At 39.0% G+C, this 17,944-nt stretch overlaps 1 pseudogene; it reads right to left on the bottom strand.

The window, feature by feature from the left end:
- Positions 1-980: 980 nt before the first annotated feature.
- On the bottom strand, positions 981-17,150 carry LOC131301912 (chitinase 4-like; annotated as a pseudogene).
- Between the last annotated feature and the right edge of the window lie 794 nt (positions 17,151-17,944).

Here is a 17,944-nt window from a genome sequence, read left to right as displayed (position 1 = left end):
TCGCCCCTAAGTTATTAAAGTTTATATAGAAATTCTAAAAATGTGGAAAATTGTTTTAACTTATTTTGTGGAAAATACTTCCCCTTGCAAAATAAGTGAGAGAGCCAACAATCGTATTTACTATTTAGGGTCGGCAAATAAGCCAAATCTCTTTTGTTCTTTACTCAATTATTTTCACATTTGTTGGTTTTGGGTCAAATTTTGTGGCTAATTGGTTCGTTTCGACGAGATAAATCGAAAAATTTAAAAATTATGATTGAAACTCAATTTTTTTTTTAATAAATTCAAAAATTACTCCCTCCGTTCCATATCGAGAGTCCCACTTTCTCTCTCTTGTCATTTTTCAAATCAAAAAATCAACTACTTCTGCGTATAATTTTTTGAAAATTTTCTCACCCTATTAAAGATATCGATTAGCACTTTAATTTGGTGCAAAAAAATTCAAAAAATTATACATGGAACTAGTTAATTTTTTGATTTGAAAAATGACACGATTTTTCGTGGTAGACTCTCAATATGGAATGGATGGAGTATGACTTTTTGACTTATTTTTATCTTTATTTAAAATTTTGAGTTTATGATGTGCATAATTACTGGCATCCCCCTAAAACCTCTCCAAATCCTTTTTTTTTTTTTTTTATGCTCTTTGCTAGGATGATATAAAGGGCAACTAAGACTCACGCATTGTTAGTTTATCCACCTACTCTTATATCCATCAATTTTAACTACCAAACAAACTCTTTTTGTAAAAATCCCTCATTCTTAATTAAATCCCCCTTATAGCATATCCATTATTTATGATTTATCCCGTTCTCTATCCCAAAACATTATTCACCAACCAATCGAGCCATTATATCTTCAAAAGTCTGGAAAAGTATATTAATTGAACCAACTTTATGATACTCTGTTCTGTGATAGTTCTCTTCATCTCCTAAAATGCAAGCATAATTGGAATTTGTGATCAAAGAAAAAGAAATCTATTTAATTATTCATAGAACTGTCAAAATTTATTTATTTAGAGTTGATACCATGGAATGGAACAATACATTTGAGTTCAGACTACTTATTCCTTCAATTCAAGTCACAAGACTCGTAAGCCATGACCGTTTCATGTAATCAGAAACTTAGCTCTTTTATTCCCAATGGGGATAGTATAACAAGGCGAAATGATTAAATAAGTATGTTGCATAGTTTCTCTGCAGTGGTGGGCGTCTCGTGCACCAGGTCTTTAACTGTCCTAGCAACTAAGATTGTCGCCAGGCGCGACGCCAAGTTGGTTGCAGTAGTCCGTGTAGTACTGGACACGAGCGGCGACCTTGGCAGGTTCCTTTCCACCACATTCGATGCTGTTAATGGCTTGAATTGTTGCGCCGAAACCTTGTCCAGAAGTCACGATCGGATGAACGTTCTTCATCCAAAACCACATGGCGGCCTTAAAGGAGACGTCCGCATCTGTTGCCACGGTTTCGGGATTACTAAGCCCGTCGAAGCCGATGAAAGATCCGGCCGGACCGTAGTTGTAGTTCCACGACAGCTGAAGCGGTCCTCGGCCGTAGTATTTCTTGTTTGCAGCACATGGGTAGTCTGTATATGTTGCGTCGCAATAGGCGTCGTTAGCACTGGCTCCGCCGTTCTCTTCGATATTGCAAAAGACTGCGCAAAACATAAGAATTTTACTTTGTAAGTTAACAATGAACAAACAATTTATACAGATAACTCATCCAGAGAGAGAGAGAGAGAGAGAGAGAGAGAGAGAGAGAGAGAGAGAGAGAGAGAGAGAGAGAGAGAGAGAGAGAGAGAGAGAGAAATTGGAGAATCTTACATCCAGTCTCATGGGTAGCATGTGCAAAGAAAGCCGCGATTTCCCGCTTAGAATCGTCTGTCGTCCCGATAGTCCCGAATGCCGAAAACAAACTGAGGGAGTTCAGAAAAGCCGCCCGGGTGAAAAAGCTCTTCCCCACGCAACCCGCGGGAGCCTGATTGACGATCCCATCGAAAAAGGATTGAGTCACGATATCGGAAACAGAGACCCCGTTCGAGTTCAAACAGGGTCCCGATTGGCATCCGGTCCCACAGTGGTCGCTGCTAGTGCCACAATAGCCGAATTGGCTGCAACAATTAGTTGAATCGCAGCCGCAGTTCTGAGCCACCGCGGTTCTCGACAGGAACATCCCGGCGAGAATTCCGGCAACGAGGAGTGTTAGAAGGTTGTTTTTGGGATTGAGGGATGCCATTTTGGAGAGAGAGATGCCTGTGTATAGAATGGAATGGTTGATATTTATAGCTTGCAGATTTGAAGTTTCTGGGAAATGTGTATATGTATGTAGGACATTGTTTTCAAATTTGAGTTAGGTACGTCATTTGTTTGGACAACAATACAACATTTTCTATTTGGTAACTGTCTTGACTCTTGTCATGTTCGGAACTAACTTGGTTGAAAATTCAAACGTCAACAAGTCAAGTGTCTTTTTTTTTTTTTTTCCCGAAACATTGCATGGTGATACCGCGTTGAAAGGTTCTCAGCCGAGAGGAGAAAATCGAGCACTTTACAAAAAATAGCTTTAAAATTATACTTGAGGAATAGTACGATATATGAAAGCGTTCATAAAATTGGAATCATTGGTATAGATTTATGGACATTTTCATGTATCCTAATACTTTCGATTATACTTTGGTATTGTTTTACATTATTAGGGGTAAATTAGTGTGGCAGGATCTTCTGTGCTGAAAATCTCGGTATTTCTGTGTCGAAGGATTTTTTGGCCGATGAATTTTACACAATCCAACAATCGAAAAGCACATCGATACAAGAGTTTTCGGGACAAAAAAGATTGGACCCCTAAATTAGTAGAGTGTACCCCAGCAAATTACAAATTTCTAGTTTATTTTATCATTTTATGACTTTAATAAGGACAAATTGACATCTCTTTCTTTTAGATGTTATATATATATATATATATATATATATATATATATATATATGCAGTTTTATTACTTTCAATACAGAACGTATTTTCACAAGTTATATTATAAGTCAAGTGGTCAAGTTATGTTCAAATCATGTCGGCTAGCTACACTTTTTTTTTTTTTTTGGACGAAAAACTTATCCCATTAATAAACCAAGGTACATACAAGCCAAAGCAGATCTCATCTAGCTTTGACATGAGTTGTCTTGACTACATGTACGGTCTATCTATCTTAATAACTTTTACGGTAACAATGTGACTCACTCTATCGATCTCTTTATTCTTCACTGACCTGGGCGGGAGATTTTCCTTATTTGGGTTTTGTTGGAGGCTTCTTTGGATTTTCCGCCTGATGATCAATAAATGAATACATCCCGATTGACACACACACCCAAAAAGAAAAAAAAAAACCACCAACAGTCACAGCAACATTTGATTCTTCCAGTTGAACATTGTGCAAAGCAGTAGATTGTTTCCTCCGAGTTGATCCCAAGCTCCAGGAAACAAAACAAAAAACGTGGGTGGCTTATGCAATTACTACATAATTGGATAAAGTCAACAACAGGCTTATCTAAGGGGGCTGCTATTCGGAGCCCGGTATTTTCTTCCGTAGTTCGTTACTCCATGTAGCCCATTTCCAATATTTTAAAAAAGAAAACTTTCTCCATGTAGCCCATTAAATTTACCTGATCTTCCTATTATACCCTTCCCTCTAAAAAATTACACTTGAACTCCCCCACCCATCCAAATAGAAACCCTAACACCCAGCCAAATCCTCCAGCCCACCATTTACGTCTCCCACGCCACTCCATTTCCATCTCCCACCACCTCCACCTCCATAGCCACCACTGCAATACCGCCACTCCTGCCGCCGCACCACCGCCACACCACCAGCGCAGGTGCTGTTCTCTCTCTGTTCTTCTCTCTCTCTGTTCTTCTCTCACTCTGTTTCTCTCTCTCTCTCTCTCTCTCTCTCTCTCTGTGTGTTGTTCACCACCGCCACCCTAGCCCGCCCACCCATTTACATACATGTATTTGTGTAGAATTTGGTAATTAGATCCCGTATTTTTGTAGCGATTTTGGTAATTAGATCCCGTATTTATTCAGAAATGTTGGTAACTAGATCCCGAAATTGGTAGCCAAAAACAGTGAATGTTGAGATCTGTAAGCTGTGAGATGCTAGGGTTTTTTTTTTTTTTTTTATCCTGTATTGGTTCACATTTGGCATGCGCCTCTCTTGGCGCAAAAAATGACAGCCCTAAAACTCATGTCAATGCAAGTGGATTTGGCTTCATGAGAGGCAGCTGAATTTGAGCTGTGGTACTTGTCAAAAGTGTCCATACCTCCATGTAGGATTTGAAGCTCCTGTTGGAGCTTCTCTGCTCGTAGGTGGATTCCTAAGATTTTGTCTTCTTATTACATTGTTGTGCACGAATGGGATTGCTTTAGCTTGTGTCGATGAAATGCTGAATATTTGAAATGTTGATAGCGAGTCTTGGATATGTGGAGTGTAGTTGCTAGCTGACAAAAGTTTGAGCCAGGGCTCTTTGAATAATCTGAAAATTGAGAATAATCTGAAAAATGAGCTTGGTGAAGCCTACTTCCTTTAAGTCTTCCTCTAAGTAATCTATTTATTTATTTTATCTTCTTTTTTTTTTCCAGAAAACACCCCTCATTGATTTGAAATCGTCTAAGTTGTTGGTTCATTTCCAAAACAATGGTGGATCCCTCATAGTTTTGGATCCAGTGACTTATACTGTAGAGGTTGAAAAGTTACTAAAACCAGTTAACTTGTGGCCCTCAGAACTGGTTTTGGTCTTTCCCAAAGATATATTTAGGTTTTAAACAATTTCGCCAATAGCTTGTGTCCCTCGACAAAATATTAGTAAGGGTATTGATATTAGTCTTTTTGAAAGACGTACTCATGTAGGGTACTGATATTAGTTTTTCCGAAAGACGTACTCATTATATTTCAAACAGCATCCTCATACTCAACAAAATAGTACTAGGAGTTATTACCAGACGAAATCAAAAGCTAAGGTATGGCCTTCATCATAAGTTGTCTTGGTAATTTGCTATTCTTCTTGTTCCTTCTCTGTTTTGGAATATATTTTGCAGAACACTTGGTACAAAACTTGTCAGACTCGATTTGTCAACCAAACAATGAACATATAGGAGGGAGAGCAATGAACACTTTGTTGCAGTGAGCCAAATGAGTTTGAAAATGTTATTGAGTTTGCTTTGGACATTGGTTGTCTCTATTTGCATCGCTTGTATGAATTGGAGGAAGTCTGAGTACGTTTTTCCGACAACGGTTGAAAAGCTATAGAGTACTAATATGGAGTCTTCATTTTGTCTTGCCATAAGCCCTAGCTTACTGATAGTGCATGGTCTTATAGGCATTCTTACTTTTTGTTGCCTTTTTAGACTTGTAAATTTGTATTATTGTTATGATATGCAGGTCATTATGCGTCCACCACGTGGAGTTCGAGCCCGAGGTCGGGCCCGGGGTGTCCTTCAGGTCATTTGTTTTGTTTGACAAACAGGTGATATTTGATCCGTACAAAGACCGCATGCAAAATGTCTCTGAGATTGCTTTCTACACTGGTCTCATTCGTGCCATGTCCTATGTGGAGCCATACCTCCCCGACAGAGTCTTGAGGCAGTTTGATATATTACAGCGAATACCCGCAGACCCTATAGCACCTCAGCGTGCATCGCGAGGCCAGCACACCTACAACGTTGTTTACGAATGGACTGAAGGTTTTTGGTCTAGCCCTGACTACCACTTGGTTCCTGAGGATAAGAGAGAGCCTACACCACCTGGGATTCCTTGGGCGTGTACTGATGACTACATTCCGTGGTTGAGGGTGTTCTCGCACCCGAGGGTGGGACGTGATCTGGCACCTGGTGGAGGGTGTGTTAGGCAGGGTCGTGAGGAGCAGGTTCGGGTTATGTTGGATGTGGTACACAGGGCTTTGGGCGATACCGGGCTTGGAGCTGTTGAGTTGCGACAGGTACTGCAGGACGTAGAAGCCATTTTACAGCCGACATTTGTTACGTAAAGGAGGCGGGGTGTTAGGGGGCGAGGTTAGATGTTGGGTTTACGGATGAACAGTTCTTATTAGTATTTTCAATTGTGTAAGACATTTGCTACTTAGACATGTTGGGCTTCTGGGGAACGAACATTTGGTCAAGCTTATTCTGCTCTCTCTCATAACAAGTTTAACGAGGGGTTTGTACAGGTTTTTGTTTCTGTTGCTGTCATTATGCAATGCCTTTACCTTTCCGTTTTAGGTCCGACTTGTTCATGATTTTTTTTGAACTACTATGAAAGTGTCTTTCACAAAAACAAACTTCCAATATTCTGGGCCTCGTCCACTTGGTCCTCCGCAGGAAGAGAATGTTAGTAAATATGGAGTGCAGTGACTTGTCAAATCACTTTATTTGTTTGAAGTTGCAATTTTCTCCATACACCTCATTATCTACTCCCCCAGCCGAATTCAAAATTCTGTCTTGGGCCCCCACACCCACATGCTCCTCCTCAGGGAGAGAATCTAAAAAAGCATATATGTTCTGTAAATCGTACAAATTATTCAATATCCATGTGCGGAAATATTTACTATAACAATTTCAGGTTCTAAATGCTGAAACTTTACACAAAATTTGGTACGAAACTACTGAAAAATTATACTAATTTCGGAAAGCAAATGCTGAAATCAAACCTGCAACCGAAATCAATAACACTTTTCAGTAATAAGGAACCGAAATTTTATAATTATTTCAGCAAGCAAATGTTGAAAAGGGCAGAATCTTTTTCCCCAATAATTTCGGCAAGCAAACTTCTGTATAATGCCCCCACCCACATGGTCCTCCTCAGGGAAAGAATCTTTCGTAAATATACGTGCAGTGCCTTGTCAAATCAGTTTATTTGTTTTGAAGTTGAAATTTCCTCCATACAGTCCATTATCTTCATCTGAAAGCCCCAATGCATGCGCTTATAAATTGGGAGCTGACTTAGCCTTCGAGTTTCAGACTCATACCTCCCTCTATATTTCCAACTATTTCATACAAAATTTATTAAGTATACAAAATTTGTAAACCCTATGGCCGGAGTTTCAATTAACATATGTACATCCCCTAGCCAACAGCTCCTTTTAGTGAAGTTATTTCGATGACTTGTGCATTGTCATGCTTTTTCCAAGCTAGGTAATGAAGCCGTGTCCATCCGAATATGAGGTATTGGGAATATTTAACGTTCTGACCATTCGTTCCCTTGTCCGAATAAGAGGTTTTGGGAACATCGGTCAGTGCGCGGACGTACTACAACGACCACATTTCGTTTTCTTGTTGAGTGGAAGGCACGTCACCTAGCCTCTCCACGTCGTCGGAGTTGTAGTCACGTCGATGCTCCTGTTGCTGTGAAGGTGTGTGGAGCTACCTTCACTTTCCTTGACGTACCCTCTTCGGGTCTTGCAATACTAGGTAGTTCTGCCCTGTTGTTGTGTAGGAGGCCGAGCCACCCCAACCCGCTCCATCCTAAAACAGTATCGTTTGACATTTTGAATGTTATTTTATACTTGTTTTGTATAACTTGTGGTGCTCAAAGTGTGGAAAAACGAGTCTTATAATCTTCTGAAACATTCTAAATGTTGGATAAACACTCAAATGTTGTCTTGTATTTTCTGTAAAGGGGGTGACTATTCGCAGCCCCGTATTTTCTCCTTTAGCCCAATAAAAATTTTCAAATATATTTAACAGCTAGTTACCGAAATTTATATACATTTTCAGCATACAATTACCGAAATATAATATTTTGTTCAACAGTTATGTACCGAATATGTTTGTTCGGCAGTTGTTTACCGAATGTTGAATTGTTTCGACATGTAGTTACCGAAATATAAACTTGTTTTCAACAGCTATTTACCGAACTGTAGTGATAAGGGAGAAATTACGGGGTTGCGAATAGTCACCCTCTGTGTAGATTGTGGTACTCATATTTGAAAAAAAAAGATTCAGATTCAACTCCATTAATCACATTTCGTGGAACATGACAGCCTCAGATAGTCCACCTAACTTTTTGTTAAAAAAAAAACATATTTCAGCAGGCGCATGATGAAATAGTACCAATGATTTGGTATCCAAGTGCTGAAATATTATACAAATTTCGGATTGTAAATGCTGAAAAAATACAAAAATATCGGTACGCAGCTACAACAACAACATTACAATTACTTTGCAATGCAGATGCTAAAATGAACCTGTGCTCAGTCAATTTGATCACATCAACCCCATAATAAAATTAATGGCACTAAGAGCGAAACCAAACTCCATGGATGTGCTTAGTCAACAACATTGTAATATAAAGCGTCAACATGATAACCATACATATAAAACAAAACTAATCTACGTCAATCGACTCAGCGGTTGCTACATCACTTCCTATTATGGCTTTAAATGCTTCTATTTGGGCAGAAAAAAGTGTCTCCCATTCATTGGCCTCCTCCCATCGAAATTTGAACCAATTGTTGGCAATAGGTGGCACGGGGGAGCCTGCTTTTAGATCAACCTATCAAAGTAAAAATACTTTGAAAATATGCACATGAAGGCAATTTGTAGTAATGTTGAATATATGAGAAAGAAAACTATATGGTATGTACCTGTACGAAGTGATCTCCGTTCACGAGTCCAATTCCAAGAACCCTTATTTTGTTTGATGATGGAGGACGAGAATGGAGTGGAAGGAAAGTAAGGCATTGAAGTTGGGATAGGAAGACAACCACCACATTATAAGTAGAAGCTACAACGTGACCCATGTCAGAAAAAATCATCCACCTGTCTTCGTGTGCAGTTCCGTCTTGAAAGAATGACAATCTATAACGCAACTTGTTAGCACCTCCGATACCAGTCATCTTTTCGTAAAGGTCATAATGGTTATTCACCTCCAAAAGCAAATCATTTCGGCATGTCTTCCAATTGTGCTCGAATTGGTGCATAAAATAAGCTACCGCTCGGTATCCACAATTTCCATCACTTGTCACATCCGTAATAGATTTTACGTGCGGCCGAATTGGTTTCGGAAAGTTATTAAGGTACAATCCTACAAAAGGGGTTCCAAGAAGTTTTGGCTTTTTCCGCCTCGGTAACTCCTTTGCCGCCTTGGGGGTTCTCACAACGGCCTTTCCCTTGGGGCTATTATCATCCACTGCATTGAAGGTTTTTTTTTTTGTGGTCTTGTCGGGAGTTTCCACGACCGCCTTGGCATTCGCCTTGGGCCTTTTTTTCACAGTTGCCTTAGCCTTGAAGGTTTTTTCCTTCACCGACTTAGGAGTTTCCAAGGATGCCTCAACATACTCAAACTCAGACGGGTTCCTACGCATTGACTTATTGACCAAACCAGACTTTCGACCGCGGGTCTGGACCTTCTGTTGGGGTGAAGACAGGGATATGGTTGATGGATTCAAAATGGGTTTCAAAGTCTTCATCCAATGCATATGGGTCATAGGGTTTTGGCCAACCATTTTGGCCATAAAGATATTCCAATCGGCATTCATTACTTTCAAAATTGCCCCATCATCTTCATGTTTCTCAAACGAAAGCATCTTCCAATGATCATTAATCAACGACAACGGTATGGGTTCACCCCGATTCTTGAATGGAGCAATCTCGTGAGCACAAGGTAAACCATGGATTCGGCGAATAGGACAGCCACAGTCAACCTTGTCCTCCACGACCATGTCATCAATTTTCTTAATCTCCGGCAACATCAAACCCATGGCAGTTTGTGAAGTAGCTCCCCTTAAATGGTCAAAGATAGGAATTCTAAACTGGTGCTGCCAACAATTCAAACTTTTCTCAAAGCTACCCTTTATATCCGTAATTTGTAATTTAACCAAGTCGTGCATTTTAGCCCAGGCTGCCGAGAAGTTGGCTTGGCAATTCGCAATGTGGGATTTCAGCTTCGCATGCTCAGACTCAACCCTGAGGAAATGGTAAAGGAAAGTTTTAGGCATCGAAATATCAATATCTAATTGTGAAAACATATGGACACCGTGAAACATGCATATGGTGCTAGCCATTTACTATTGCTTGTCAGGTTGCCAAAGTGCATTACATTGTTCGTCCAAGCTGATACAAATTTCTGCCTATACGGTCCCAACCAATTTGTCTCAACGTACAGAAGCGCATCTGGATATAGCACAAACTCCCGCTTCATTGTACAAAGTGTTTGCTCGTATAACGATATAGTTGGTGAGTACACCAGTGAATCCCAAGCATGCTTAAACAGAGCCCAAGCCGTCTCATCAAACATCTTTCTACATTTGGCATATACATTTTGCCCAATATGCCATCGACAAAGAAGATGGCTGGCTGTTGGGAACACTCTTGTAATGGCATTCACTAGAGCTAACTCCCTGTCTGTCACAATAACACTGGGAAGTGCAGCGGGATCCATTATACTCTTCAATTTCTCCAATGCCCACGTATAGTTTTCCTCTTTCTCCCCATCAATGAATGCAAAGGCAGCCGAGAAAGTCCTCTCGGTGGATGTAATGCCAACAATCTGGAGCAAAGGAAACCTGTATCTGTTGGTCTTGTATGTGCAATCCATCAGCAAAACCCGAGGGAAAGCACGCAACATGTCACCAGAAGTAGGATGTGACCAAAATAAGTCCTTCACACAGTCATTGTCATCTTTCTGATTAAACTCGATGTACCCATATTCTTGTAACTTAGCCAATAAATATTGCATTTGAGATCTCCCCGCTCGGTCCTTAAACCCATGCTTGTAGCGTGCGTTGTAGATGGTTTTAATTGAACTTACATTGAATTCATCCTTGCCCTTTATTAGACTTAGGATCTCTCGCAGTGTAGACAATGACGAAACACACATATCCACCAACATATTCGACTGCTCCAAAGACAACCTCGCGGGATAAGCGTGCCCTTCAAGCTGTTTCGCAGGAGGATAATTGTGATTGCCGTTGTAGACAGTGACAGTCCAACCTTCCAACCCCTTAACACATCTCAGTTGAAACGGGCATTCGCATTTCTTAGTTCCTGTGACTCGTGCTATCTTCTTTGCCTTCGCTTCTTTGCCATTCTCCTTCACATTACCTCCTTTGTCCTTTGCCTTGTTGATAAACGGTCTAAACTTTCCACCCCGTTCACATGCAAACCGCATCCTTGGCCTTCGGTTCTTTGCCATTCTCTCTGCCGACTTTATGATAATAACAAATCCATTTTTTTTACTGGTAGATGTTATCCAATCTCTCAACATATCTTCAGATGCAAAAACCTACAAACATGTACAAAAACATTTAATAACAGTAAAGAAACAAAATCTAAAGAACCATTGAATCATCATCCAACTATTTTGAAAACACTCACATTCTCCGTTGTAAACTCTCGTGTCAAATCATATAGGGCCATTGGACCTATGTGGCTGCCGTGTGCACTCACATTCTCCGTCGTACACTCCGGTGCTATGGTCACTGGACCTATATGGCTGCCGTGCGTTGAAGCATCACCCTGAAGAAAGTATCAAAAATTCAAAAGTCCATTAAAACAAGTTTTATACCTCTCTAAATCTGTTTCGGTAAGTGAATGTCAAAAATACATAGAATTCGGTATATAACTGTTGAACATAAGTATCATTTTCAGTAACCACATGTCAAAAATATATACAAATATCGGTAACCAACTGCCGAAAGTTCGGCATGCGAAAATTATATACATAACATTTCGGTAAGTAGCTATTGAAAATAAGATTACATTTCGGTAACTACACATCGAAAATATGTTCCAACTTCAGTAACCAACTGTCGAACTATGCATAGGAAAATTATACACAATATTTCGGTAAGTAGCTGTTGAAAATAAGATTACATTTCGGTAACTACACGTCGAAAATATGTTCCAACTTCGGTACCCAACTGCCGAACTATGAATAGGAAAATTATAACATAACATTTCGGTAAGTAGGTATTGAAAATAGGATTATATTTCGGTAGTTACACGTCGAAAATATGTTCAAATTTCGGTAATCAACTGCCGAACTATATAGAAAAATTATACATAAAATTTCGGTAACTACATGTCGAAAACATGTCAAACTTCGGTAACCAACTACCGAACTATGTCTACAAAATTTATACAAGCTATTGAAAATAAGATTATATTTCGATAACTACACGTCGAAAATATATTCAAGCTTCAGTAAACAACTACCGAACTATCTATATAGGGAAAAACCATGCATACATTTCGGTAAATTGCTGTTGAAGAAAAGATTATATTTCGGTAAATACATGTCGAAAATATGTTCAAATTTCGGTAAAGAACTGCTAAACTTAATATATAGGAAAATCATACATACATTTCGGTAAGTAGCTATTGAAAAAACCTTCTATTTCAGTAACTACATGTCAAAAATGCCAAAAAAAAAAAACAAGCACCATATATTTCGGTAATTAGATGCTGAAAATGTATCTCAATTTCGGTAACTAGCTATCGAATATGGTAATATTTTACAGTGGTTAGCTACCGAAATTACTTACTTTATTCTGTTCATTCTGTTCGAACCAGAGATATCGACAAAACCCTTGAAAAACTGGGTTTACAAAACCCAGACGCCACAACTACAAAACAGAGGCATTGTAAACGGAAAAACTTACCTCCTCACGCGGCTTCCAAGATACAATGTCCATCACAATATCATTCTTCTCCTCTGCCATCATATGGTTGCCAATAAAATTTGACTCAATTTCAAAATCAAATCCTACAAGTGGGTCAAAAAATGGATCAATGGAAGGACTTGAACCTTCCATTGATACAATATATGGTTTTTGCTCCTCCTCCATTGAAAAATTTGAGAGAGAGGAAAAAAGAGAATGATGATTTAGAGAGCCGAGAGAAGAGAAGAACTTGTACAAAGCTGAGAATGAAGAACCCCGATTCTTATGTGTGTTTTTTTTATTTTCAAACGTGAATGATGATTTTGGGGGGATTTTGAGGGGAAGGGGGTAGTGGATAATTTAGGGATTTTGGTTATAAGGGCATATAGGTCATTTCATGTATAGGTATAAGTGTAAGTAGGTCATTTTACATTAAGGGGTCATGTTGTAATTACTTGCAAATTTTTAATGGGCTCCAGGAGAAAATAGAGGGCTGCGAATAGCAGCTCCCCTTATCTAATTACTCATTTATTTTGTACTTGTTATCTTTTGCCTTTGATTAGCACTTTATCGCTTTTGAGAATTGAGACTGTTAGAAAATTATGAAGTATCCACATAGTATCTTTTGTCGAATTTTAATAAAAAAAAATTTGCCGATAAAAAAAAAATTGAAGTTTCGACAGAATGTAAATTGGGCCGTCAAAATGTCTGGATTTAAGCGAAATACTACATCTATTACCTTGAACTTTTATCATTTTACATTAGTTAAATGATTAATTTAGCTTTGTCCAAATTTTTGTAATGAGTTGCATGATCTCACTTATTCCCATGATTACTAGAAGATAGTTTATCTATACGTTGTGTTTTGACGTACTGATTTAGTACTGAATATTTTGATTAATTGTTTATCAAAATTTGAGTTTGGTACGTCATTTGTTTGGACAACATTTTCTTTTTTGGTTACGTCTCTTGACAGATGTCTTGTTCGGAACTAAAACTTGGTTGAAAATTCAAACGTCAACAAGTCAAGTGTCTTTTTTTTTTCCGGAAAATTTGGACGGTTACAGTTACGCGTTGAAAGGTTCTCTGGGAGGAAAATTCTTTAAATACAACGGTGATACCATGTTATTCTGCTGATGTGGTGCAACGAATCAATCATTTTCGATCATGTATGAATTCGGGTCCGTGCAGCTGTGATGTGGTGGTTAGGCAGATCCATGTAATAATTACCCACCACATATACATAGCAGGGTCAATATGAACACGTGGTGTTCTGTTATTAGGTTGTGATACCACGTCAGTTTGATGACGTGGTATCACCGTTGTAACAAAAATTTATTGCTTTGGGAGGATTTCGAGCACTTTACAAAAATGAACTCTATCATTCGAGCCGTTCAATAATTTAAAAACAAGTTGAGTGGGCCCTTGAAAAGTAAGTTCAATCCAATATATGTAAATTCTCGATTCAATCTTTCACTGTTTATTTAGATTATAGGATCCTGCAATCTGAATGGAAAAAATGCAAGATTGAATCGAGCACCAGCGCATACCAGATTGAGATGATTTTTCACAAGCAACTCGGGTTTTCGATAGGAACATCCCGGCGAGAATTCCGGCGACGAGGAGTGTTATTAGAAGGTCGTTTTTGGAATTGAGGGATGCCATTTTGGAGAGAGAGATGCCTGTGTATAGAATGGAATGGTTGATATTTATAGTGTGCCGATTTGAAGTTTCTGGGAAATGTATATATGTATGTATGACATCGTTTTCAAATTTGAGTTTGGTACGTCATTTGTTTGGACAACATTTTCTTTTTGGTTAACTGTCTTGTTCGGAACTAACTTGGTTGAAAATTCCAACGTCAACAAGTCAAGTGTCTTTTTTTTCCGAAACATTGGATGGTGAGATAAAGTGTTGAAAGGTTCTCTAGGAGGAGAATTTCGAGCACTTTACAAAAATAGGTTTAAAATTATAGTACTTGAGGAATAGTACGGTGCAAAGCGTTCATAAAATTGAAATAAACGGTTTAGATTCATGGACATTTTCATATACCCTAACACTTTCGATTATATTTTGGTATTGTTTTACATTATTAAGGGGTAAATTAGTGTGGCAGGATCCTCTGTGTTGAAAATCTCTGTATTTTTGTGTTGAGGGATTTTTCGGCTGTTGAACTTCACACAATCCAACGATCGAAAAGCACATCGATACAAGAGTTCTTGGGACAAAGCAGATCGGACCCCTAAATTAGTAGAGTGTACCCAGCAGATTACAAATCTCTAGTTTATTTTACCATTTTATGACTTTAATAAGGACAAATTGACATCTCTTTCTTTAAATGCATGCCACAAAATTTAGAGGTCATGTTGATGGTCCTTAACAAAAAGATCAAAGGGTAAAAAGGAGTGGTCGAGTTTATTTTTCACAATAAGAGAGTTTTGCCGTCAATTTATTGTGCAGAGAAATTAGAGAATCAAGAAGGAAAAATATCCTAAATATGGCGCATGTAATAAATTCGGGAACATTGAAAGACATAATTAGGCGTCCGCAATGTCGGCGATGGTAGGTTGTGCGGTTTTCGCCATCGCGAAAAGTTCTGGAAGAGGCGGTGGCTATATGTTTGCGGTTGCAGTGGTGGTGACGGCATAGGCTAGGGTTTTATTTTGCAACTTCATGATTAATGGAAATTTTCTTTTGCCGTTAAAAATAAAAAATAATAAATTCCACTGTCCTACTATTTTATTCACTTTTTTCATCCATCTTTCATATTTGCAATTTTTTCGTCACAATTCATCAAAGTATAATTGATGTTTGATTTATTAGAAGACAAATACAGCATACCACCTAATGAAAGAAATACATTTGAGTCTATAACACAACATGTTTCTCTCTCTTGGTGAAGTATCAAAACTATCTTCTAATGAGCCTTCTTTATTATAGTAGTTGCATGTAGCTATATAAAGATATGAATCATTGCTCTAGCAATAAAGATTATCCCCAGGCGCAACACCAAGTTGCTTACAATACTCGGTGTAATACCCAACCCTAGCATTGACCGTTGTTGGGTTCACGCCATTGCACTCTCTTGCTCCGTTAATGGCTTGGATCGTTTTACCAAACCCTTGTCCGGAAACTATAATCGAGTGGACATTGTCCATCCAGTACCACAAGGCGGTCTTGAACGAAATGAGCGGATCTGTGGCCACGATGTCTGGGTTGTTGAGCCCGTCGAATCCGATGCTGTTTCCCGCCGGTCCGTAATTGCCGTTCCCTGTTAGCTGGATGGGACCTCTCCCGTAATAGCCTTTCCCGGCTACGCAAGGATACTGAGTGTTGCTCTCATCGCAATAGTTCTTGGATGCACCATCTATTTCCTCTATGTGGCAAAAATCTGCACAAGTGGAACAAAACAAAAAAAACGTCAATTAAGTTTGTGGCTATGAGACGCGAAGAAATAGATTGAAAATTTGCGAGTAGCAGTATTGTGCACTTTCTGAGGCTCTCCTAATACTTTTCTTTACTTATTTCTAATTTTTGAGTAGCAGTATCAAGAATTTACTTTTTTCTCACATGTCAAAATTAGTCTACACAAGTAGAGCATCTCCAATCTTAACTTCAAATATGGGTGATGTCAAAATTTTTAATTGAAGGCTGATGTGCCAGTTGAACATGGTAAAATTTGGCATGACAATGGTAAAATTTGGCTCTCTACAATGTCCAGTCCAACTAATATTCCTAATTTCTTAGTTTCGGACATTTATTAAGTTTTGGAGAGTTAACTAGTTAAGTAACCAAAGAAAATATTTGAGAAAATATGTCAAATTTGACAGGAGAGAGGAGATGCCAAATAACACATAAACATTTGTGCTGTACTACGTTCTAACGTTACGTTTTATTGTTGTAATGTGATTCTGTTTTGATTCGCTTTAATGATATCAGAAACATAAATTAAGTGCACTTCTATACCTATTCTCAAACACTAACAGTAACCAGATTACTACGTATAATGCATGCTATGGGGAGAGAGAGAAAATCTTACTTCCAGTCTCATGCGTGAAATGCGCAAAGGCCGCGGCTATTTCGCGCTTAGAAACATCGATTGAGCCCTCACGACCAAACGAAGGGTACGAATCAGCAGCCTGAAGAAACACGGACCGCGTGTAGAACCCCTTCCCGGCACAACTAGCCGCGGCTTGATCAATGATCCCGTTGAAAAACGCGTCTGTCACGATATCGGAAACCGAGACATCGGTGGGAGTACTAGGACCGGGTGTAGCAGTGCAAGGGCCAGCTTGGCACCCTGCGCCGCAATAGGCATCACCGGTGCCGCAATAACCGTATTTGCTACAACACAAATCGGCGGCACAACCGCAGTTTTGGCCGGATATGAGCGTCGGTAGGAAGGCCCCGGCGAGGATTCCGGCCAGAATGATTGTGAGGAGGTTGTGCATTGTAGCAGACATTTTTGGAGAGAGAGAGAGATCGAGAGAGAAAGCAGTTTGTGTGGAGTGGGAGTATGGTGGGGGAGGGATATTTATAGGGAAGTTAACCAGAGGCATTTGCTATGCGTGTGCGTAGCGGTTGGGCATGCAATATGTTCTTCTAGAGAAACCGTGTGCACCACTTCAGTCTTTCATTGACTTGGACTTGTTCTTAAAGAGTAACAGCGTGGTTCCATCTTACGAGCATAATCTATCTCAGAACTCCAACTTTAATCAATAAAAATCATAACAAAACTAGGTATTTAAAATCTAGAATACAAATACTCAATCGATAGAAAGAATTAAAATCAATTCATTCAATTGTAATAAAAAGGGTTTTGAGTTTTACAATCGATCCGAATATTAAAATCTAAACCTATACATATACAAAGTTACTTGGAACGGTACTTCATCTTACCCCTAGACAAGGAGTTTAGACGGCCATGGAAACGTGCGTAGCTTTTTCTTCTATTTTGCTCTCAGCCGAATGGTCTCCCCAGTGTCTCTCGTTATGTGTGTGGCCGACTTTTGATATAATCGCTTTTTGCTTTTTATTTACATTGAAATCCAGTATTTTGGTCTCTTCCAAAACTTGAAAACTTATAATTTAGCTCGTCCCGCTAGGAAAATTCTTGCATCCGCCCACTGCGAAGTAATTGCTAGATCGGGGACTATATAAGATGTACTATTCGGAATAGTATGAATCTTGCAACCAATTATGGATCAGGTCACATATATCAAAAAGTATATCTACATTTGTTTCCCATGCATGCAAATACTTTTGTGTAATTTTGCGATTGAAATTGTTTGTGTGGAAACA

Source organism: Rhododendron vialii, chromosome 9a (assembly GCF_030253575.1).
Source record: "Rhododendron vialii isolate Sample 1 chromosome 9a, ASM3025357v1".
NCBI classification, from domain to species: domain Eukaryota; kingdom Viridiplantae; phylum Streptophyta; class Magnoliopsida; order Ericales; family Ericaceae; genus Rhododendron; species Rhododendron vialii.
Note: the sequence above shows the minus strand (reverse complement) of the source record. Positions and strands in the feature narration are given on the sequence as shown.